Source organism: Hypanus sabinus, chromosome 7, assembly GCF_030144855.1.
Source record: "Hypanus sabinus isolate sHypSab1 chromosome 7, sHypSab1.hap1, whole genome shotgun sequence".
NCBI lineage: Eukaryota > Metazoa > Chordata > Chondrichthyes > Myliobatiformes > Dasyatidae > Hypanus > Hypanus sabinus.
The window spans coordinates 20,966,836-20,991,888 of NC_082712.1; the positions used below are offsets into that span (position 1 = coordinate 20,966,836).

Consider the following 25,053-nt stretch of genomic DNA (forward strand, 5'->3'; position numbering starts at 1 on the left):
AGGGGTGACCTCATTGAATGGTGAAAGGCCTTGACGGAGTGGATATGGAGAGGATGGGAGCATTTAAGACCAGAGGATACAGCCTCAGAATACAGAGTAGTCCTTTTAGAATCGAGATGAGGGGGAATTTCTTTAGCCAGAGAGTGGTGAATCCATGGAATTCTTTGTCACAGGCAGCTGTAGCAGTCAAGCCTTTACATATATTTAAGGCAGAGGCTGATGGATTTTTGATTGGTCAGGGCATGAAGGGATACGGAGAGAAGGCAGGAGATTGGGGCTAAGAGGAAAATTGTATCAGACATGATGAAATGGCGGAGCAGAATTGATGGGCCAAATAGCCTAATTCTGCTCCTATGTCTTACAGTCAGAATTGGGGCAGCATGTTATCATAGTGGCTAGCACAACACTTTACAGGACCAGCGACCAGGGTTCAATTCCTGCCACCGCATGCGATGAGTTTGTGTGTTCTCCCTTTGACCACATGGGTTTCCTCCCACAGTCCAAACAGCTGCTGGTTGGGAGGTTAATTGGCCATTATAGATTGTCCAGTGATAGGACAGGATTAAATCGGGGCATTGCTGGGCCAGCTCAGCTCAAGTGGCCAGAAGGGCCTGTTCTGCGTTGTTTCTCAATAAATAAATACATAAATAAATTGATCCTCAAACCTTAACTAATAAACCACTTAGCACTAGTGCAAATACAAGAGACTGCAGATGCTGGAATCTGGAGCAGCAAAATGCTGTTGGAAATCAGCCGGTCAGTGGCATCGGCTGTGGAAAATGACAGCCAACGTTTCAAGATGAGACTCTCCTTTTGGACTGGAAATAGAAATCATGAATTTAAAAAAAACAACAGTCCTACCAGTGACACAAATGAATACATTCTCAAAAACTAAACCGTGCGCAGCCTTTTTGTGAATGCAAATCCTTGTAGTTTATCAACGTTCAAAGAGTTCAGTCAGGAATCCATTTCCACAGCCATGAAGAATTTGGATTAATTATTCATCTACAGAATATGAATATCATGGAGAATGGCTACATTTATTGGGACAGCACGGTAGTGTAACACAGACAGTGCCAACAATCAGCAATCAGGGTTCAATTATTAAAGATCCCTTTCTCCCAGGACATGCCCTCTTCTCATTGTGACCGTCAGGAAGGAGGCACACACTCAGTGATTCAGGAACAGCTTCTTCCCCTCTGCCTCGGATTTTTGATTGGACATGAATCCATGAACACTACTTCACTTTTTTTTCATTATTTCTGCTTTACACTATTTTTAATTTAAGTATTTAATATAAATACATATACTTATTGTAACTGATTTTTTTTCTGTACTTCTCTGTATTGCTGCCACTAAGTTAACAAATATCACGACGCATGCCGATGATATTATCCGATTTTGATTCTAATTCTGCATTCCGCCACTGTCTGTGAGGAGCTTGTACGCTCTCCCCGCGATTGCGTGGGTTTCCTCCGGGTACTCCGGTTTCTTCCCACGTTCCAAAGGCATTTCACATTTGATGTTTCAATGTACATGTGAGAAACAAAATTAATTTAGAGACAGAAGGGTTAGGATTAGTAATTTGTGGGCATGCTATGTTGTTGGTGGAAGCATGGTGACAATTGCCTGCTGCCCCCAGCAGGTATTCAAACTCTGTTGATTGTTGATGTAAATGACACATTTCACTGTCCTTGAAGGTCATGAACACCAATTGGGTTTCTAAGCCCAGAGGCTAGTCTTTTTATAAATTTCTGAATATAGAATTGTTGACTCATACTGTACAAAATTAGGCCCTTTGGGCCTCTGTGTTTATGCTGACTATCCAGTAGGGGAAATGGTTCATAAAAGGAAAGGAAATGCTTCTCCCCCATTCCTTACCAGTCTTGATGAAGGGTCTTGGACTAAAATGTCAACTGTTTATTCCTTTCCATAGATGCTGCCTGACCTGCTGAGTTCCTCCAGCATTTTGTGTGTGTTCCTCTGGATTTCCAGTATCTGCACACTCGCTTGAGTCCAGACCAGTTGAGGTACAATTGAGCCAATGAAAGGTCAAACTAGAGTGTACAATTTCTGGGGTTAAAGCTGTCTGCAGCATGTCCATTTGCAAAACATTACTTCCTGTTTTCTTGAACATATAGTCCTTTTCACAACCGAAGTATGTAAAAAAAAAGCCTAAATATTCACTTCCTCCTCCCAGTGCAGCGTGCAAGCAGTTACTTAAGCAGGCTAATCTACAGCATCTCCCGAACCGGCAAGTCAAGTTCAGCAAGAACATGGGACGGCAAGCATTCAGGTTCTTAATTCCACCACTCTCAGTTGTTTCTTCATTGTCACTTTGGCATTTGTCTTTGCATGACTTCAAATTGCACTTCCCCCTTCCCACCATTCTGCTGTTTTGTGCTTACCGTTGTATCTAACCCCGTAGACCTAGGGATCAACACCTCCCTTTGCAACTGGATCCTCAACTTCCTGACCAGCAGACCGCAATCAGTAAGAATAGTCAGCAACTACTTCTCACACGATTATTACTTTATTTTTATTTATTTTATTTCCAGCCCAATGGGCCACACTGCCCTGCAATGCACCTATTTAACCCTAGTCTTACCACAGGACAATTTACAATCACCAATTAACCTACTGGCCAGTCTTTTGACAGTGGGAGGAATCCCACATGTTCACAGTAAGTTCATACAGACAACCTCTACCAGACAACATCGGAACTGAACTCCAAACGCCAATGCCCTGAGCTGTAATAGTGTTGCGCTAAATATTACCATAGTGCCCCGTCACACTATGGTGCATCCTCATTCCCCATTTCTGCTCTCTGGACACTCACAGCCGATTCTGCTCTCACTCCATCTACGACAGGGGCTCTCAAGCTGGACCCATTGCTTAATGGTATTGGTCCATGGCGTAAAAAAGGTTGGGAACTCTTGCGTTTGCAGATGATACCACCCATAGTCGGCTATATCTTAAATAATGATGACTCAGAGTGCAGAGAGTAGATAACCTCGTGACGTGGTGTCCTGTCAACAACCTATCCTCCAATGTCAGCAGAACAACAGAGCTAATCATTGACCTCAGCGGGTTTCGGTTTACATTGACTGTTCTGAATGTGAGCCAACTGGCCAGTTTTAAGCTCCTACCTGTGAAGATCACAAATAGTCTGTACTGGTTTAACCATGCAGATGCCACAGCCGAGAAAGTCAGCCAGCATATCAATTTGCTGAGGAGAAATTTAGCAAGTTTCTTTTAACCCTCACCAATTTTTACTGACACCCTGTTCAGATGCAATACAGTTTAGTGCAGCAGCTGCTGTGCCCATGACTGTCAAGAGCTACAGAGAGTTGTGGAAACAGCTCAGTATATCATGGAAACTGTGAAAGGAGACTCTCTAGTTTCCGTTCAACCTTTTTTAAAAATCCATTAATTACTCACACTGCCAGATTTTCAGAACAATTATCACCCCTCCACCAAAAGACTCTTGAACAAAAGGGTCTCAACTTCACTCAACTTGACTTGACCCATCATTAAAATGTTCCTAGAACCAATGGACTCACTTTCAAGGACTCTCTCATGTGCTCGGTACTTTCTGCTTATTTATTTAATATTATTTCTTTCTTTTTGTTGTCTTTTGCACTCTGGATAAACACACAAGTTGGGCAGTCTTTCATTGATTCTGTTATGGTTATTATTTTATGGGTTTATTGAGTATGCCCGCAAGAAAATTAATCCCAGGGTTGTATATGGGGACATATATATACTTTGATACTAAATTTACTTTGAACAAACCTTCCACCTCTGGTATCTCCTTCCTTATGGCTTTGAGTAATAAGCTGCAACTCAGCTGATCTCACCCTCATCTCGAAGACAGAAATTCAGTGAATTCAAGGACTCCTCCAGAGGCTTTGGCAAAGAAATGTAGGGAAAACACCAGCAGTGTTGCCCTATTTGGGGCGGCACCGTAGTGTAATGCTATTAACATGCCAGCAACCTGGGTTCAATTCTGCCAGTCTGTAAGGAGTTTGTACATTCTTCTGCAACCCTGTGCGTTTCCTCCAAGTTCTCCGGTTTCCCCCACATTCCAAAGATATAGATAGTGGGTTAGCTGGTCACATGGGCATAACTAGTGGCGTAGGCTTACTGAGCTGGACAGGCCTGTTACCGTTCTGTACCTCCAAATAAAGTTCAACATTCAAAGTAAATTTATTATCACAGTATGTACTGTACATGTCACCATATATTCCCCTGAGATTCATTCTCTTGCAGGCATTCACAATGGTACAAAGAAATACAATAGAATCAATGAAAAACTACACACAAACAAAAACTGGCCAACATCCAAAGTGTAAATGATGACAAAGAGTGCAAATACATTGAAAAAATTTAGGTAAATAAATTCTCCAAATGAAATATTGAACTCTAGCCCCGAGGTTCTTGAAAGTGAAGCTTTAATGAACCATCATGATTTATTAAAATAGAGCAAGAGGGTAATTTGAGTTAATATTTATTCTAAAACCAGTGTTGCAATAGCAGCTTATTGAACCATTATCTCATTCCTACTTGCAAGAGATTGTCCCATGTAAGTTGGCTGGCAGTGTTTTTGTATTGGTACAGCATAGCCGCCTATAAAATATTAAAACAATGTCAGCTTTGATTACCATTGTCAAATTGCCTCTCAGCCTCTTAACCCTCAGCGATACGAGGAGAAGATCTAAGATACTGCTATCCTTTAAAACCTTTTTGCAAGCCAAGGTCTTTCTAATGTCAACACAAGAGAGTGCAGATGTTGTAAACTGGATCAACATGCAGTTGGAACTCACTGGGTCGGGCAGAACACGTGGAGGGAAATGGACAGTCAACATTTCATGCCGAGATCCTTCTTGTTTACTGGTGATTGATGCTGCCTTACTCACCAAGTTCCTCCGGTGTTTTGTGTGCCTTTCTGATGTGTGTACCAACTTTCAGATATCAAAAATCTACAAACCTACCTCCCCAATAGGACACTACAAACCACTTCGTGCAATACCATGGGCTTATGACTGACAGTGTCTTTTCTTTAGCATTAATCTCTTGATTTTGCAGCTAATCCCCCCTCTCTTTACTGTCAGATGATAAATTATATACGATTTACAGTCAGTGGCCACTTTATTAGATACACTCATAATGCAAATATCTAATCAGCCAATCATGTGGAGGCAACTCAATGCAAAAAAGCATGCAGGCATGGTCAAGAAGTTCAGTTGTCAATCATCAGGATGGGGAAGAAATGTGATCTAAGAAACTTTGACTGTGGAATGATTGTTGGTGCCAGATGGGATATGGCTTGAGTATCTCAGAAATGGCCGATCTCCTGGAATTTTCATGAGCAACAGTCTCGGAAGTTTACAAAGAATGTTGGGGGAGAAAACAAAAAAAAACTCCAGATAATGTCAGATCTATGAGAAAAAAAATGTTCTGTGGCCAAATTTCTTTGTAGTTTAACATTCTGTTTAAAATTTCGTACAATCAATATAAAATTATGTCCCCTTATATTGGATATTTCCATGCTGGGAAAAAGCCTTTGTCTGTCTACTCAATCTATGTCTCTTATCATCTTGTATTCTTCTATCAAGTCACCTCCCATGCTCCTTTGCTCTAAAGAGAAATGTCCTACCTTGACCAATCTAAGCTCATAAAACATGTTTTCTAGTCCAGGCAGTACCTTTATAAGTCTCCTTACCCCATCTAAAGCAGGGGTTCCAAAGCTTTTTTATGCCATAGACCCCATACCGTTAACTGAGCGGTCCATGGACCACAGTTTGGGAACTGCTCTCTAAAGAACTCCGGAAAGCCGTTAAGGGCGCCAAGAGGTAATACCGAGCCAATTTGGAAGCCCAGGCTAACCAGAGGGTTGCCAGTAGACTATGGCAGGGTCTAAATGAGATCACTGGGCACAAAGAAAAGGCTGGGAATATCAATAACTGTAGTGCTTCTCTTCCTGACAAACTTAATGTATTCTACACAAGATTCGAACAGAAGAGGAGCGTCCTGCCCCCTCCGGATGAACCGGACCTGGTGGCATGGAGATTCATCGTCACCGAGGAGGACGTTAGAAGAGCCTTCCTGAAGATAAATCCAAGGAAGGTAACAGGCCCAGATGGCGTCCTGGGACAAGTTCTCTGGGCCTGTGCAAGCGAGCCAGCCGGAGTGTTTGCTGACATCTTCAACTGTTCCCTGCTTCAGTCTAAGATCCCCTCGTGCTTTAAGAAGGCAATGATAATCCCACTGTCAACAAGAGTAAGGTGACATGCCTGAATGACTATCAACCTGTGGCTCTGACATCAATTGTCACGAAGTGCTTTGAGTGATTGGTTATGGCACACATCAACCATAGCCTACCGGTCAAACTCGACGCTTTGCAATTCGCCTACTGGAGCAATAAGTCAATGGCAGATGCCATCTCTCTGGCACTACATTCCTCCTTAGAACTCCTGGAGAATAAAGACACATATGTAAAGTTACTTTTCATTAACTACAGCTCTGCCTTTAATACCATCATTCCAAATAAGCTGAATCCTAAGCTCCAGAACCTGGGTCTTAGCACTCAGATCTGCAGCTGGATCTTCAACTTCCTCACAGACAGGACCCAGGCTGTAAAAATAGGGGACAAGCTCTCCTCTACAATCACTTTGAGTGCCGGTGCCCCACAAGGCTGTGTACTCAGCCCCCTGCTGTACTCATTGTACACCCATGATTGTGTAGCCAAGTTTCCATCAAACTCAATATATAAGTTTGCTGATGACACCACAATTGCAGGCTGTATCTTGGGTAATGATGAGTCTGAGTACAGAGAGGAAATTAAGAACCTGGTGGCATGGTGCAAAGACAATAACCTTTCCCTCAATGTCAGCAAGACAAAGGACCGCACGACCCCATCTACATCGGTGGTGCGCAGGTGGGACAGGTCAAAAGCTTTAAGTTCCTTGGGGTGAAGATCACAAATGACCTGACTTGGTCTAACCAAGCAGAGTCCACTGCCAAGAAGGCCCACCAGTGCCTTTACTTCCTGAAAAAACTGAAAAAATTTGGCCTGTCCCCTAAAACCCTCACTAATTTTTATAGGTGCACCATAGAAATTCTTCTAGGGTGAATCACAACCTGGTATGGAAGTTGTCTTGCCCAAGACCGGAAGAAGCTGCAGAAGATCATGAACAAAGCCCAGCACATCACCCAAACCAATCTTCCATCCTTGGACTCACTTTACACCGCACGCTATCAGAGCAGTGCTGCCAGGATAATCAAGGACACGACCCACCCAGCCAACACACTTTTTGTCCCTTTTCCCTCTAGGAGAAGGTTCAGGAGCTTGAAGACTCGTACGGCCAGATTCGGGAACAGCTTCTTTCCAACTGTGATAAGACTGCTGAACGGATCCTGACCCAGATCTGGGTCGTACCTTCCAAACTGACCTGCCTCTCGGTCTTTTTGCACTACCTCACTTTCCCATTTCTATTTTCTACTTATGATTTATAATTTAAATTTTCATTGTATTTACTATTGATTTGTACTCCAGGGAGTGCGAAGCACAGAATCAAATATCTCTGTGATGATTGTACGCTCTAGTATCAATTGTTTGGCGACAATAAAACAATAAATAAATAAAGTTACAGTGGGCATCCTCATTTATCTTCCTCATGCAACTTGTACCGCTTCCTCAGACGACCAGTAGACACCTCAGAAGCATTGGAAGCTCAGCCACAATGTCTGAAATGACTGGGACTGTCTGGGTTACACTGGCACATCCACCACTCCCACGCTATGCGGGCTGGACTTGCAGAGGGAGTGGTTAACACTGCCCAGTCGATCACAGGCTTCTTACTTCCTTCCATCCAGCCCACCTTCACAATGAGTTGCATTAGAAATGCTAACAGCATCATTAAGGATACCTGCCACACGAGCAAGTCCCTTTTCTCTATTCTACGTTCTAGGAGAAAATATATCAGTTTGAAATCCTGGGCAACCAGACTTAAAGTATAAATACTGAATTCTGAACAAGCCATCTCTGTCATATAATCTCCTCGTTGCCACATTCTTAGGCCCTTAAATTCTATTCTGTTATTACCACATTGCATTTCTTTTTGCACTATTTCAAGCAGCACTACAATCTTTGCACCGTTTTGTTGCTTTATAGTCAATACTGTGTTTATTAGTACAATGAGCTAATTAGTACAATTGGACTGTAAGCTTTATGTCAACGAGGACTTTCCTAGCACCTTGGTGTGAATGACAACAAACTAATCAGCTCTGATCTGAATTTATCAGAATATCCCATAAGCTTATTAGCAATCGCGGAAGAATAGGCAACTTAGTTGTAGGTCCATATTCTGTAAAATCAAGTTCGATATTTTACCTGAGCACCAACACCATCTCCTTTACTCCCTCCATACGTAAATATGAACAATGGGCATCAAGAATAGCAAAAGGAATATGACTCTCAGTTCTTGATTTCTTATCCACTAAGATCAAGACTGATCTTTTACCCGAGCACTAATGCTAGCTCCCTTACTCCCAAGATCGATCTTAAATAAACTCATTAACGGAGCTTCCACAACCCTTTTAGTCTAAGGATTCTGAAGATCTAACAATCTTAATTGAAGAAACTCCTTCACAACTCTGTTCACAGTAGCTGACCTCTACTCAATGAACCCCAATGGGGGGAAACGTTCTACTTGGTCCAGCTTCTTGGGTGTTGTGCTAGTTTCAAAGTGCTCATCCTTCTTCAGAATGCAAGAGATTAAGGACCCAGTCTGATTAATCTGTCCTCTTATCTCAACCTATCCTACTCTGTTCCAATCCAGTGCACCATTGTCTCAGTCCTACTGTGGCACAGTGAGGAAACCAGACCTGTGCACAGTATTCTGGGTGTGGTTCCACCAAGGCAACACTCTTTATTCCAACCCCCTTGCAATGAAGACCTCTCTACAGAACTTAATTTTATAATTGCTTTCTGTAGCTGAATAAAACCAAGGTAACCATGGGGAATAAGATGCAAATAAGGTTACTTTTACAATGAATGAATAGGGGTAGTTGGAGTGAGAACATAGACCTTCTCCCTTGAAGCCAATCCCAGTTACTACATCATCATGAATTCCAAGCGACTGAACCTCTTTGACCAACCTCCCATGCGGGACCTTGTTAAAGGACCTGCTGAAGTCCCTTAAACATCCACTGCCTAGCCTTCATTAACTTTCCTGGTAACTTCCTCAAAAAACTCTAGAAGATTGGTCAGACACAAATTATCATGCACAAATCCATGTTGACTATCCCTAATCAGTCCCTGTCGATCCAAATACTCATATCCAGTCCCTTAGAATATCTTCTGGTAAGTTTCCCACTGCAGATGTCAGGCTCACCGGCCCATACCTGGCTTATTCTTAGACAACCAAGTATTATTTCCCTTTTACAAACACAGTGGACTCTAGTAAAGTGAGACACATTGGGACCAGCATCTTTTGTTCCAACTAAGAAGCTGCCCAGATTAGCTGAAGTTTCATGGAAATAGTTAATAAGGTATATAAAAAAAACTAAGTAACAAATTATGTATTTAAATGAAATACAGAATACATTTGAACACCATCGATACTAATGCACTATTATAAAACTGTTAATTAATTCCTAATACTTATCGACAGAGTAATTTATCTGTGTTGTAAATGAAGACAATTGGCATACACACCTATAATTGCCTTCATACAATGCTGTTGATAATTGCAGCCTCCAAATGTTCATTTTAATAGTAATATTCAAGATGGGTGTCAATAACTTTAAATTTTCCGTAGTTCCTAACTTGCTCAAATAGTGAAATCATTTCACTTTCACTCCAGGCCATTTCTGGCAACTACAAGCATAAATGCTTGAAACCACATTGAATAAATCTGTTCTGAATTGTCTCACTGCGTATTTCTCACCAACTATCAGTGACAAAAATCACTACTTATTTACGATAAACACATGCAACTGATGCTAGTTTAGAACCTGTTCACCAACAGTTTCCCTGTCCCAATTAATCACTTGGTGTCCCAAATGATGGGAATCCTGGTTATTTTCCCAATCAGTTTTTGTTCCTTTAAAGTTGTCCCAAATGAACGGAACTCCTGGTTAACTGATGACCCAATTAATAGGAATCCACTGTATCTACTGCCTTTCTTCAGTCCTACAATTATTTTCTGAATGATTTGCTATCACTTTTGAAGTTAAGATTGCTAACAGTTTTCCTGCTTTGCCTGCTATTTGGTTAGAGTTAGTCTGCAGCAAGAATTAACAGAATGCTTGAGCCTTGGCCAAATTCAGCACTTGGATTAAATTGCAAGCAAGGCATGCCAGCAGGATATTCAGTAGGTCCAAAACCAGAGTCATAGTGTCCTAGAACACTACAGCAGAGAAGCAGGCCCTTTGGCACTGTGTTAAACTGTTAATCTCCCTAGTTCCATTGACCATAGCCCTCCATACCCTCCCATCCTTGTACCTATCCAAATTTCTCTTAAATGCTAAAATTGAACCCTCATCCACCACTTATGCTGGCAGCTTCTTCAGCACACTGAGTGAAGTTCCCTCTCATCTTCTCCTTAAACTTTGCACCTTTCACCCTTAACCCATGACCTCTAGTTCTAGTCTCACCCAACTTCAGTGGAAAAAGCCTGCTTGCATTTTTACCCTATCTATACCCCTCATAATTTTGTATATTAACTAGTCTTAACAAAATTCAACAGGTGTACTGTTAACATGGTCTTGTATGGCAATTCGAAGCTGCAGAGACTGGTGAAGCCTGCCAAACTCATCGTGGGCACATCCCTCCAAAACATCAGCAGTATCTACAAGAGGCGCTGCCTAAGCACCTATCATCAAAGATCCCCAGTATCCTGGCCGTGCCATCTTAGTACACCAGCTACCGGGCAGGATGCACAGAAATCTTCAGCTCCACACCACCAGGTTCAAGAACAAGGATTCAGTTCTTGAACAGGCCCGTACAACCCTAATCACAACCTCACTACAGCAACAGTACAGCCACTTGGTACAATAACGGACACTGTTCAAATTGCATACTTTCTTGTATGCCTTTTATATAATATACATTTAATTTATGTTTATAATGTGAACATTTTTGTTTAGAGATACAGTGTGGAACAGGCCCTTCTGGCCCAATAAGCTGCAACACCCAGCAGCCCACCTATTTAACACTAACCTAATCGCAGCACAATTTACAACGGCCAGTCGACCTGCTGACCCCTCATCTTTGGACTGTGGGACGAAACTGAAAAACCTGGAGGTAACTCACATGGTCATGGAGAGACTCCCTACAGACAGCACCGGAAGTGAACTCTGAACTCTGATGTCTCAAGTGGTGAAAGCGTCGCACTTACTGACACGTTACCATGGCACTCAATGTTGTCACAATCTCCAGTAGGCCTTCCAGTCAGAAGACACATCCTCCCACTTATGAGTTGTAATGCAGTGAGAAGCCTTTTTCTGCCATAATATTAAAAAAAAGACGAAGCTATTTTCCTTTCCATCAGCAGAAACAGAAATTTCTCTGTAAATGTTTCAACAGTGGTAACAAGTATGGCAATGGAAATCCTTCATTGTACAGTATTGTGCAAAACCCTTAGGCATGCAAAAGACCATAAGATACAAGAGCAGAATTAGGCCTTTCAGCCCATCGAGCCATTCCATCATAACTGATCCCAGATCCCACTCAACCCCATACACCTGTCTTCTCATTTTATCCTTTGATGCCCTGACAGATCAAGAAACGATCAACCTCAACCTTAAATATACCCATGGACTTGGACTCCGCTGCAGTCTGTGGTAAAGCATTCCACTGATTCACTGCTCTCTGGCTATATACAGCTAGGGTTCCTAAGATTTCAGCACAGTGCTGTGTTTTTCAATGTGGAGCGGAGAGCAAGATTATAAATCTGGCAGGAGCACAGGATGTTGGGAATGGTGATGGCGCAGCTCTGCAGGAGGGGTGTGCCAGGGCCAGGGGGTGGCACAGTTGCAGGCACACTGATCCAAGAACAGTAGGCAAGATAATTTGATTCCAAACAATTGGTTTATTGATCATTAAAGAGTGTCTCTCTGGTGCTTCCTGCTCCCTCCCCCTCCCTTCCCCTTTTCCCCAACCATGATTCCTCTCTCCCTACACACACACAAAATGCTGGTGGAACGCAGCAGGCCAGGCAGCATCTATAGGGAGAAGCACTGTTGACATTTCGGGCCGAGACCCTTTGTCAGGACTAACTGAAAGAAAAGATAGCAAGAGATTTGAAAGTAGCGGGGGAGGGGGAAATGCAAAATGATAGGAGAAGACAGGAGGGAGTGGCGTGAAGCTGAGAGCTGGAAAGGTAATTGGCGAAAGGGATACAGAGCTGGAGAGGGGAAAGGATCATGGGACAGGAGGCCTAGGGAGAAAGAAGAGGAGGGGAGCACCAGAGGGAGATGGGGAACAGGCAAAGAGTGATTGTGAGAGAGGTAGAGAGAGAGAAAAAAAAGGAGAGGGGAATAAATAAATAAATCAGGGATGGGGTAAGAAGGGGAGGAGGGGCATTAACGGAAGTTAGAGAAGTCAATGTTCATGCCATCAGGTTGGAGGCTACCCAGCTGGTATTTAAGGTGTTGTTCCTCCAACCTGAGTGTGGCTTCATCTTGACAGTAGAGGAGGCCATGGATAGACATATCAGAATGGGAATGGGATGTGGAATTAAAATGTGTGGCCACTGGGAGATCCTGCTTTCTTTGGCGGACAGAGCATAAGGTGTTCAGTGACATGGTCTCCCAGTCTGCGTTGGGTCTCACTAATATATAAAAGGCCACACCAAGAGCACCGGACACAGTATACCACACCAGCTGACTCACAGTTGAAGTGATTCCACCGATCTCCCTCCTGGCACTTACCCTTGTAAGCGGAACAAGTGCTACACCTGCCCTTACACTTTCTCCCTCACCACCATTCAGGGCCCCAGACAGTCCTTTCAGGTGAGGCGACTTCATCTGTGAGTTGGCCATAATCAGTGGCCACATGATTAGGTACCCACTTATTAATGTGAATATCTAATCAGCTAGTCATATGGCAGCATCTCAATACATAAAAGCATGCAGACAGGGTCAAGAGTTTCATCTGTTGAAGTCAACCACCAGAATAGGGAAGAAATGACTTTGAACGTGAAATTATTGTTGGTACCAAATGGAGTGGTTAGTACCTCAGGAACTGCTGAACTCCCAGGATTTTCACGCACAACAGTCTGTAGAGTTTGCAGAGAGTGGTGCAAAACGCAGAAAAAAACCCCTCCAGTGAGCGGAAATTCTACTGGCTTACAGGCGTTGTTTATGAGAAGTCAGAGGAGAACGGCCAGACTGAGTCAAGCTGACAGGAAGGTGAGAGTAATTCAAATAACCTTGTGTAACAGTGCTGTGCAGGAGAGCATCACTGCATGCGCAAAATGTTGACGCTTGAAGTGGAAGGGCTAAAGCAGCGGAAGACCACGTCATACACTCAGTGGATGCTTTATTAGGTACAGGAGGTCAGTGCTATAATTGATTCAGATCTTTCACAAAAATAAAAATGAACTTTTCAAACTTAGACTCTTGTGGAGCCAGTAGGAACCAGGACCATTCTTCCTGTCTTCATAGGTCACCGGGACTTGCATACTGAATGTTCACTAGAGAAGGCGCGCTGGAGACCTATGAGGATGTTACTTGGGCTGCTGAATTTTACTCTTGTGAATATATTGGGCTGCTTTCTTTGGAACAAGGCTAACTGGACATTTCATAGTGTTAAAAAAGGGAGAGGTCCAAACAGGGTGAACAAGAAAATTATGTTTATCATGCCATTCGCAATCTTTAAGCAGAGGCGTAATTGATTGAACGATAAGAAGAGAGTTACAGAAAAAATATACAAATATTTCACAGTGAGCTCATGCTGATTATATTTAGCCTGTACTGAGTAAGTTCTTGAACAGTCATGACTTGAGTTGAGATAAACCAAACATGGGAAATGGAAGTTATATAAATAACGTAATATATGGTTTCTCTTTGAGTGTAGCAGATTTCAACTTGATGGTTATCTATAGTTCTTTCATAGCATGTTCAAATATCAAGACCTCTTCTCCAAACATAGATTCACCATCCTTGTTATGTGCCATGCTCTATCATCTGCGGTATTATAGCTTTTCCATGACCATGATTGTTCTTGGCAAATTTTTTTCTTACAGAAGTGGTTTGCCATTGCCTTCTTCAGGACAGTGCGTGACAAGACGAGGTGGACCAAACCATTGTCAATAGTCTTCAGATATTGTCTGTCTGGTAACAGTGGTCACAGAAGCAGGACTTTTAATATGCTCCAGCTGCTCATACAACTATTCACCACCCACTCCCAAGGCTTCATGTGACCCTGATCATTGGGGGGGGGGGGGTAAGCAGGTGCTAAACCTTGCTCAAGGATGAAATGCAGGCTAGTGGAGAGAAGGAGTGCCTTACACCTCCTTTGGTAGACGTATCTCTACAGTATCACCCCAAACATAGATTAACTCAGTCTTAGCTAAGGCAAAGAAAACTAGTCTTCAGTTTGAAGTATGGTAAGTTTTAAATGCAGGACAAGCAAACTTATTCAAATCTTGAAAACACCTACAAATATTTTTTTAAAAAATAATATTTAAATTATTAAAAAAGTAGACTACTTCTACTTAGACAGTCCCTAGGGATCAAGGATGGCCTATTTGTGACCCAGTTATAAGAGTTCTCAGGTGTCCAAAGAGAGCAATATAGAAATAGTAGACTTTTCCATAGATGGGGCAAGAGGTGCTTCACAAGCTGGATGAGTCTCTGGTTTATGAGAAGGTCCACTCCCTCTGCTGCTTGTCGAGGGTTTCTGTGCCTTCCTGAAGAATGATCTCAAGATTTCTTCTGGACTTTTGAGCCAAAGCAACTCATCTTCCATTTGGGAATGCAAGGAGTACTACCATACTCCTTAGTTCCCTACTGCTTACCATGCAAGTCCTACCATGGTTTGTCCTCCCCAAGTGCAACCTCTCACACTTGTCTCTATTAAATACCATCTGCCATTTTAAGCCTATTTTTCGAGCTGGTCCAGATCACTCTGCAACCTTTGTTATGCTGCCATTATGCTGCCAACCAATAAACCAATAAATTTCTATCAACAATTTTTGCAACTGTTGGAATGAGAGTGGCATCGCGTTTAGAGACCACAGGCTGATTTCAGTCATGAACTCTTCCTGAACCAGTCTTGGATAGAAATCCAGAAATTGGTTTGGGACAGACCCTAATGATTAAATTGATAACTGTTGCTGCATTTTTAAAAACATAAAAGTGATACGATATATACTCTGCTTTCAAAATGTTAAAGGGCAGCAAGTACCTGGAATGAGCTGCCAGAGTAATTGGTCAAGGTCAACACAATTGCAACACTTAGGAGACTTTTGGATAGATACATGGAGAGGAGGGTCTTGGAAGGTTAATGGTCAAACATGGGCAACTTGGACTACTAGGGAGGATGTTGTGGTCGGCATGGAAGAGGTCTCTTTCTGTGCTATATTATGCTATGACTATGAATTATAAACTCAGCCATCTCCATCATGGGCACTAGCCTCCCCACCATCAAGGACATCTTCAAGAGGCGATGCCTCAAAACCCACTATCCATCATTAGGGGCCCCTACCATCCAGGATATACCCTCTTCTCATTATTACCAACAGAGAGAAAGTACAGATGCCTGAAGACATACACTCATAGTCTTAGGAACAGCTTTTTCCCTTCTGCCATCAGATTTCTGAACAGACAATGAACACAAGAACATGACCTCACTATTGTTGCATGACTTACAGAATTTATATTTCTTACTTCAATTTATAGTCTATTTAATGTATTGCACTGTACTACTGCACAAAACAAACTTCATGACATAGATCAGTGATAATAAACTTGATTCTGATTCTAGCCTTGTTTACTTTATCCTCATGGTCAATTTAGTTTAACTCTCAGAAGCATCCTGGAACCCACACTCCCTGTAGTTCAACAAGCTACTTAGACTCCTATCTAGTTCTGACAAAAGGGTTTGACCCAAAACATTTCCACAGGGGCAACCTAACCCACTTAGTGTTTCCAGCATTCTTTTATTGCAGAATTCCAGCATATGTAATTTTAATGCCCATAAGTCAGTGGGAATATTGTATTTCTTCAAAGAAGCTTTTCAGTTCTCCTGTTATAGGAAAGATGTTATTAAGCTACCAAGAGTACAAAAAATATTTACAAGATAGTTCAAAGTATATTTATTATTGACGTACATATATATCACCAGCTACAACACTGGGATTCATTTTCTACAGACATTCAGAGAGACACAATGTAATCAATGAAACACCACACACAACAAAGACAAGCAACCAATGTACGAAAGATAATAAAATGTGCGCATATGCGGAGGAAAAAGAAAGAAAATAATAATGATAAATACATAAGCAATAAATATTGAGAGCAACACACATAAAATGCTGGGGCAACTCAGCAGGTTAGGAAATGAATAATCATTTATTCTTCTCAATAGGCGTTGCCTGGTCTGCTGAATTCCTCCAGCATCGTGTATGTGTTGCTTTGAATTTCCAGCATCTGTAGAATTTCTCGTGTTAATAAATATCGAGATCATGAATTGAAGAGCCGTTGAAGGCAAAACAATACATTGTGTGATCAGTGTTGAGGTGAGTGACGTTGAGAGAAGTTATCCCTCATGTTCAAAGTTCAAAGACCTGGGTTATAGGGAGAGGCTAGGCAGGCATTGGTGTGTATGAGATGTAGGGGTCACTCTACTCAGGTGTATAAAATCCGAAGGGGCATTGATAGTGGTGAGAAGGCTGCATACAGATAGATGGATAAATATTTTACCCAGGGAAAGGGGAATCAAAAATGAGAGGGCATAAGTTTAAAGTGAGAGGGGGAATATTTAAAATGGACCTGAGAAGGCAACATCTTCATACAGAGAATGATGAGTATATAAAATGAACTGCTAGAGGAAGTGCTTGAGGAAAGTACACTACTGTACAAAAGCCTTAGGCACGCATATATAGCTCGGGGGGCCCATGAACTTTTGCACAGAACTGTCACAATTTTGTGTATTGCATTGTACTGCTGCCACAAAAAGAAATCCATGACATATGTGAGTGATGATAAATTTGAATCTGATATGGGTCTATATTGTGGACTGAGAGTGGGAAGGTAGAGAAGAGGGAGTGGGGTGCACCAGAGAGACATTTTGTAATGATTAATAAACCAGTTGTTTGGAATCAAATGACCTTACCTGGTGTCACAGGACTGGGTGTGTCTGCACCTGCACCACCCCTCACCCCCAGCACTGGCACTCCTCTTTGCCACCTGCCTCACACCCCTCCTGAGGCACTCCACCTCTCCATTCCCAACATCCTTTGCTCCCACCAAATGCACAAACTTGCTCTCTGCTCCACTATGCAAAAAGTGATGGGTACCCTGCTACTATAAATATATATACATACACAGTACTGTACAATAGCAAACTAAGATACTTGGACAGGTACATAGATAGGAAAAGTTTAGAGGGTCATGGGTCAATTACCCACAATGTGGAACAAACTTACTTGGGCATTAAGACAGACAAGATGAGCCAAAGGACAGGTTACTGAGCTGTATTACTCTAAACCTCCACGTATGCTTAAGACATTTCCACTTTATCTCTCATCATTGGCGTGACCAAATTGAAAACAAGATATCTACTTCTAGAATCTGGGGTTGGGCATAGCTAACTAATAACAAGAGGGGCCTCAGTGCTAGGTTTGCTTTTGTGGAGAAAGGCTGACATCAGTTCACTTCTTTTTCCCCCAGAAAAAAATTGGCTGGGACACTATTAGTCATTGTCTAGTGCCCTGATATGTGGTCCAGGGCTCTGAAACTAACGTGGCTGTTCATCACTACACTAGTTTTGTGCCAAGGTTGAAATTTTCAAGTTCAACGTAAATTCATTACCATATGCAACCCTGAGAATCATTTTCTTGCCAGCATACTCATCACCAGACACCTTTTCCCTCAGTCAAGGCTTCACTGAAGGTGAAAATAAAACAGAAGCACAAGCGATTCTGCAGATGCTGGAAATCAAGAGTACCATATACAAAATGCTGGTGCAACTCAGCAGGTCAGGCAGCATCTATGGAAATGAATAGACATTTGACAGTTTGGGCCCAGACCCTTCATCAGTCCTGAAAAAGGGTCTCGGCCCAAAACATCAGCTGTTTATTCATTTCTACAGATGCTGCCTGACCTGTTGAGTTCCTGCAGCATTTCCTGTGAATGGCTTTGCATTTCCAACTTCTGTAGGTTTTCTCGTGCTGATCTATAAAATACGACTTAATATCACAAAACACCATCTTTCAGGCAATACAGTGATAAGGCTGATGAAATTACTGAAGTTTACAGTTGGTTAAGATGTTGCCTCACAGATCCTCTGCACGTTCCCCTGTCATCTCAGGTCTCCCGCATCTCTAAAATGTGAGAGTTGTTAGGTTAATTGGCCACTGTAAATTGCCTCTGGAGTGTGAGGTGTGCATTGGAACACAGAACAAGTACCAGCACAGGAACTACCCCTTTGGCTCAATTTAACACCTTGTAGCGGTGTGCTACACGCAGCGCTAAAATTACGACACGGGAGTCGGTAACTGCAGTCGAAGGAAAAACTTTATTCGAAAACTTCAGCCTCACTTTTAAGCCTCTGTCAACCGGCCCCCCATGGCGAAGAGGCTCCAAAGCTCTGTGCTCGCAAACCCCCGTAGGCTATCTAATTGTGAGTCGGTTCGCATACGCTAGGAAATGAGCCGCCACATAACCCCCCCCCAGAACCGGCGATACACCCCCCAATGTCCACAGCCTGGGCCAGAACCTGCTTGGGAGGTCGGCCTCTGCGCCGAGGCGCCGGAAACTCGGCCGGTTGCGCCAGGTCCACATGGGCCGGCTTGAGGCGGTCCACCGTGAAAACCTCCTCCTTCCCCCCAACGTCCAGCACGAACGTGGACCCGTTGTTCCGGAGCACCGTAAACGGCCCCTCGTATGGCCGCTGCAGCGGTGGCCGATGCCCGCCCCTTCGTACAAACACAAACTTACAGTTCCGTAGGTCTTTGGGTACGCAGGTCGGGTGCCGCCCATGCTGTGAAGTGGGTATGGGGGCCAGGTTACCGAGCTTCTCGCGAAGTCTGCCCAGGACTGCAGCGGGTTCTTCCTCTTGCCCCCTCGGGGCTGGTAGGAACTCCCCGGGGACGGCCAGGGGCGCGCCGTATACCAACTCGGCCGACGAGGCGTGCAGGTCGTCCTTGGGCGCTGTGCGGATGCCGAGAAGGACCCAGGGAAGCTCGTCCGCCCAGTTGGCTCCTCGCAGGCGGGCCATGAGGGCCGACTTCAGGTGACGGTGGAAACGCTCCACTAGCCCGTTCGACTGTGGGTGGTAGGCAGTGGTGTGGTGCAGCTGAGTCCCCAAAAGGCTGGCCATAGCTGACCACAGGCTGGAGGTGAACTGGGCGCCTCTGTCGGAGGTAATGTGGGCTGGTACACCAAAGCGGGATATCCAGGTGGCGATCAGGGCTCGGGCGCAAGATTCGGAGGTGGTGTCGGTGAGCGGGACCGCCTCTGGCCATCTTGTGAACCGGTCCACGACAGTCAGGAGGTAACGCGCTCCGCGCGACACTGGCAGGGGGCCCACGATATCCACATGAATGTGGTCGAAACGCCGGTGGGCGGGATGGAACTGCTGCGGTGGGGCTTTGGTGTGCCGCTGAACCTTGGCCGTCTGGCAGTGCATGCACGTCCTGGCCCATTCACTGACCTGTTTGCGGAGTCCGTGCCAAACGAACCTGCTGGAAACCATCCGGACAGTTGTCCGGATGGAGGGATGCGCCAAGTTATGAATGGAGTCGAAAACACGTCGCCGCCAGGCTGCGGGGACGACCGGACGGGGCTGGTCGGTGGCGACGTCACAGAGTAGGGTCCTCTCACCTGGGCCCACGGGGAGGTCCTGGAGCTGCAAACCAGAGACTGCAGTCCTGTAACTCGGAATCTCCTCATCTACCTGCTGTGCCTCTGCCAGTGCCTCAAAGTCTACCCCTTGGGAAAGGGCATGAACGGTAGGGCGAGAGAGCGCATCCGCCACGACATTGTCCTTACCCGAGACGTGCCGGACATCCGTTGTGTATTCAGAGATGTAGGACAGGTGGCGTTGCTGGTGGGATGACCAGGGGTCGGATGCTTTCGTAAACGCAAAGGTAAGCGGTTTGTGGTCCGTGAACGCGGTGAAGGGCCGACCTTCTAGGAAGTACCTGAAATGCCGGATTGCCAGGTAGAGCGCCAACAGTTCCCGGTCAAAAGCACTGTACTTGAGCTCGGGTGGCCGCAGGTGTTTGCTGAAAAACGCCAGGGGTTGCCAGCGACCTGCGATGAGCTGCTCCAGCACCCCACCGACTGCCGTGTTTGATGCGTCCACTGTGAGGGCGGTAGGGGTGTCCATTCTGGGATGTACTAGCATTGCGGCGTCAGCCAAAGCTTCCTTCGTTTGAACGAAAGCGGCGGCGGACTCCTCGTCCCAGGTAATGTCCTTGCTCGGACCCGACATCAGGGCGAACAGGGGGCGCATGATCCGGGCAGCTGAAGGGAGGAAGCGGCGGTAGAAATTGACCATACCTACGAATTCCTGAAGGCCTTTGATCGTGGTGGGTCGGGGGAAGTGGCGGACCGCATCTACCTTAGCGGGCAGAGGGGTTGCCCCGTCTTTAGTAATCCTGTGGCCCAGGAAGTCAATGGTATCAAGTCCGAACTGGCATTTGGCAGGGTTGATTGTAAGACCGTACTCACTCAGTCGGGCGCAGAGTTGACGGAGGTGGGACAGATGCTCCTGACGACTGCCGCTGGCTATGAGGATGTCATCCAAATAGATGAACGCGAAGTCCAGGTCCCGTCCCACCGCGTCCATTAACCGCTGGAACGTCTGTGCGGCATTCTTCAGGCCGAACGGCATGCGGAGGAACTCGAAGAGGCCAAACGGGGTGATGAGAGCCGTCTTGGGGACGTCGTCAGGATGCATCGGGATTTGATGGTACCCTCGGACAAGGTCGACCTTGGAGAAGATCCGGGCGCCGTGCAGGTTTGCCGCAAAGTCCTGAATGTGCGGCACAGGGTAGCGGTCCGGTGTGGTAGCCTCGTTCAGCCTGCGGTAGTCGCCGCACGGTCTCCAGCCCCCCGTCGCTTTGGGCACCATGTGCAGGGGGGAAGCCCAGGGGCTGTCGGACCGCCGGATGATCCCCAATTCCTCCATTCTCTGGAACTCCTCCTTCGCCAGTCGGAGCTTGTCCGGGGGAAGCCGCCGAGCACGGGCATGGAGGGGTGGTCCCTGTGTCGGGATGTGGTGCTGTACGCCGTGCCTGGGCATGGCTGCTGTGAACTGCGGTGCCAGAACCGATGGGAACTCAGCCAGGACCCTGGTGAAGTCGTTGTCGGACAGCGTGATGGAGCCGAGGTGAGGGGCTGGCAACTGGGCCGCGCCCAGGGAGAACGTCTGAAAGGTCTCGGCGTGTACCAGTCTCTTCCTGGGCAGGTCAACCAGCAGGCTGTGAGCTCGCAAAAAATCCGCACCCAGAAGCGGTTGGGCTACGGCGGCCAGTGTGAAGTCCCACGTGAACTGGCTGGGGCCGAACAGTAGCTGCACCTGACGGGTGCCATAGGTCCTTACTGTGCTGCCATTCACGGCCCTCAGGGGGGGACCCGGTGCCCTGCTGCGGGTGTCGTAACTTGTCGGAGGTAAAACGCTGATCTCAGCCCCAGTATCGACCAAAAACCGGCGTCCCGACCTTCTATCCCACACATACAGGAGGCTATCCCGATGGCCAGCCGCCGTAGCCATCAGCGGCGGCTGGCCCTGGCGTTTCCGGGGAACTTGCAGGGCGGGCGGCAACAGCGGGCTTCTGCGCCCCACCGCTGGTGGTAGAAGCACCAGTGGTCATTGGGCCGGGGGTTAGTGGGCTCTGCGGCCGGGCCTGGACTGGTTTGCTGCCGGGAGCGTGGCTGGGAGATCTGTGCGATGGACGCCCCGCTCACCTTTTTGGCGTTCCACAGCAAGTCCGCCCGGGCTGCCACCTTCCGGGGGTCACTGAAATCCGCGTCGGACAGCAGCAGGCGTATGTCCTCGGGCAGCTGCTCCAGGAATGCCTGCTCAAACATGAGGCCTGTGTGTCCCTCGGCCAGAGACAACATCTCATTCATTAAAGCCGATGGAGGTCTGTCGCCCAAGCCATCCAGGTGCAGTAAACGGGCAGCCCGCTCGCGCCGTGAGAGTCCGAAAGTCCTGAGGAGCAGGGCTTTGAATTCCGTGTACTTGCCGTCTGCCGGGGGCGACTGTACGAACTCCGCGACCTGGGCAGCTGTGTCCTGGTCGAGGGAGCTCACCACGTAGTAGTAGCGGGTGTCTTCTGAGGCGATCCGGCGAACGTGGAATTGGGCTTCGGCTTGCTGGAACCATAGGTCCGGGCGCTGTGTCCAGAAACCCGGCAGTTTCAACGAAACCGCATGAACAGAGGCGGCGTCGGTCATTTCTGGTCCAAAAATCGTTTGGACCGTCGGGGTCACCAATTGTAGCGGTGTGCTACACGCAGCGCTAAAATTACGACACGGAGTCGGTAACTGCAGTCGAAGGAAAAACTTTATTCGAAAACTTCAGCCTCACTTTTAAGCCTCTGTCAACCGGCCCCCCATGGCGAAGAGGCTCCAAAGCTCTGTGCTCGCAAACCCCCGTAGGCTATCTAATTGTGAGTCGGTTCGCATACGCTAGGAAATGAGCCGCCACAACCTAACTAAATGCTTCTGCCTACACAATGTCCATAACATTTCCATTCTCTGCACATTCATGTGCCTAAAAGACTCATGCATGTCTCTATTTTATCTGCCTCCACTACCACCCCGACAGTCCATTCCAGGCACCCACCACTGTGTTAAAATAAACTACCCAGCACGTCTTTCTCACCTTAAATGCACTCCCTCCAGTATTAACCATTCTTACTCTGGAAGAAAAGTACTGTCTATCTACTCTACATCCATCTCTCATAATCTTTATAAACTTCTATCAGATTTCTATCTCTGCCACTCCAAAGAAAACTTTACAGGGCCTGTTTCTAGTCCAGACAAGAGTGAGAGAAGTAAGGAAATATTGACAAACAAGGGTAAGTCTGTAGGTGCTGGAAATCCGAGCAACACACACAAAATGCTGGAGGAACTCAACAGGCCAGGCAGCATCTATGGAAAAAAGTACAGTCAGTGTTTCGGGCCGAAATACTTCAGCAGGGCCCATTGAGACACTTTTACTCCAAACAGTGCTCTGACTTGACTGCGTTATCACAACACAGTAGTGTAGCAGTTCGTGCATCACTTTTCAGCATCAGCGTTCAATTTCCGCCACTGTCAGTAAAGAGACTGTATACTTTCCCCAAGACCGCGTGGGTTTCTTCCAGGTGCTCTGGTTTCTGCCCACATTCATAATATGATCATCAGCCATCTCGAAGACTGCTCCGAATGAAGCTGGTGTCCGATCCCTTGCTGCACTATGAACCTTCTTGAGCTGTCAGGTCATCTGGGACGGGTCTGCTTATTGTCCCCAGGGTCAAAACTAAATAGAGTGAAGCAACTTTTAGTTACTATGCTCCACATATCTGGAATAATCTTCCAGAGGAGCTGAAGTCTGCCCCAACCTTAAGCTCTTTTAAATCGAGGCTTAAAACTTTTCGCTGTAGCTTTTAATTAGAATCTCCTACCCTATAACTTTATGTGTGATTTGATTCTCTTTATATTGTCTGAAGTTTGATGACTGATTTTTATATTTTGTTTTATGGAAAGCACTTTGAACTGTCTTGTGGTTGAAAAGTGCTATGCAATACAGGTCTTGCCTTCAAGGCTTCGTTGATTGGAAAAAAGGAACTCACAATACATCCAGTATGTAACAAAACTAACAGAAGTGAGTTATGTCATCTCAAGACTGAGGTCCAGAGAAAAAGCTCTATTATAGCCAGAGTTCTCCAGCACAGGAACAGACACTTTGGCCCAACTAAAACATGCCAAACTGTTAATGCTGCCTAGCCCCACTGTCCCCCACCTGGACTGTGGCCCTTCATATCCCTCCCATCCATGTACTTATCCAAATCTCTCTTAAATGTTGAAATGGAACATATGTCCACAATTTTCACTGGCAGTTCATTCCACACTCACATTATCCTCGGAGTGAAGAAATTCCTGCTCATTTTCCCTTTAAATATTACACCATATGATTCTTAACCCATGACCTCTTGTTCTAGTCTAACTAAGCCTACATGATTCATAACTTTGTAGAACTCTAACAAATCTCCAATCACTCTCCAGCGTTCCAAGGAATAAAGTCTTAACCCATTCAACTTTTCCCTTTAACACAGGTCCTCAAGTCCCATCAACACCCTTGTAAATTTTCTCTCTATTTGTTCAGACTTATATTTCATGTAGGTAGGTGATCAGAACTGCACACAGTGCTGCAAATTCTGTCTCACCAACATCTTGTACAACGTCAACATAACAGCCCAACTCCTGCAATTAATACTTCGATTGATGAAGAACAATGTGTCACAAGCTCTCTTTATGACCCCTTCATCTTAATGTTATTGAAAGTAAAAGCAAAGAAGAACATACTTAATGACAAAAACCAAGAGAAGGGAAGACTACAACTGTTACTTTTAATTCCAGGGTCGCTTCTCAATCTCAAGGGATTTGTCCTGTTGCTTAGGGAAAATAACACAATCTGAACCGGATGGATGACATGTTTGGAGAATCTCTCAAACCCTGAGAGAACTGTTGACTCAAATCCATTGTTCAATGCTCTCCAGGGAGAATCTCTTGATTACATATCCCAACTCCCACCAGGTTCTTGAGAAAGTATGTTGCAACTGAAGAACAAGGTTTGAGATGGGGCAGCCTACTAAAGTT

The 25,053-nt window shown here is 45.4% G+C and overlaps 1 protein-coding gene across 1 annotated transcript in view; it reads right to left on the minus strand.

Annotated features, from left to right (window-relative positions):
* LOC132396604 (15-hydroxyprostaglandin dehydrogenase [NAD(+)]-like) overlaps positions 1-25,053 on the minus strand; it is a 64,445-nt gene that overhangs the window by 24,658 nt on the left and 14,734 nt on the right. The gene's annotated exons all lie outside the window — the stretch shown is intronic.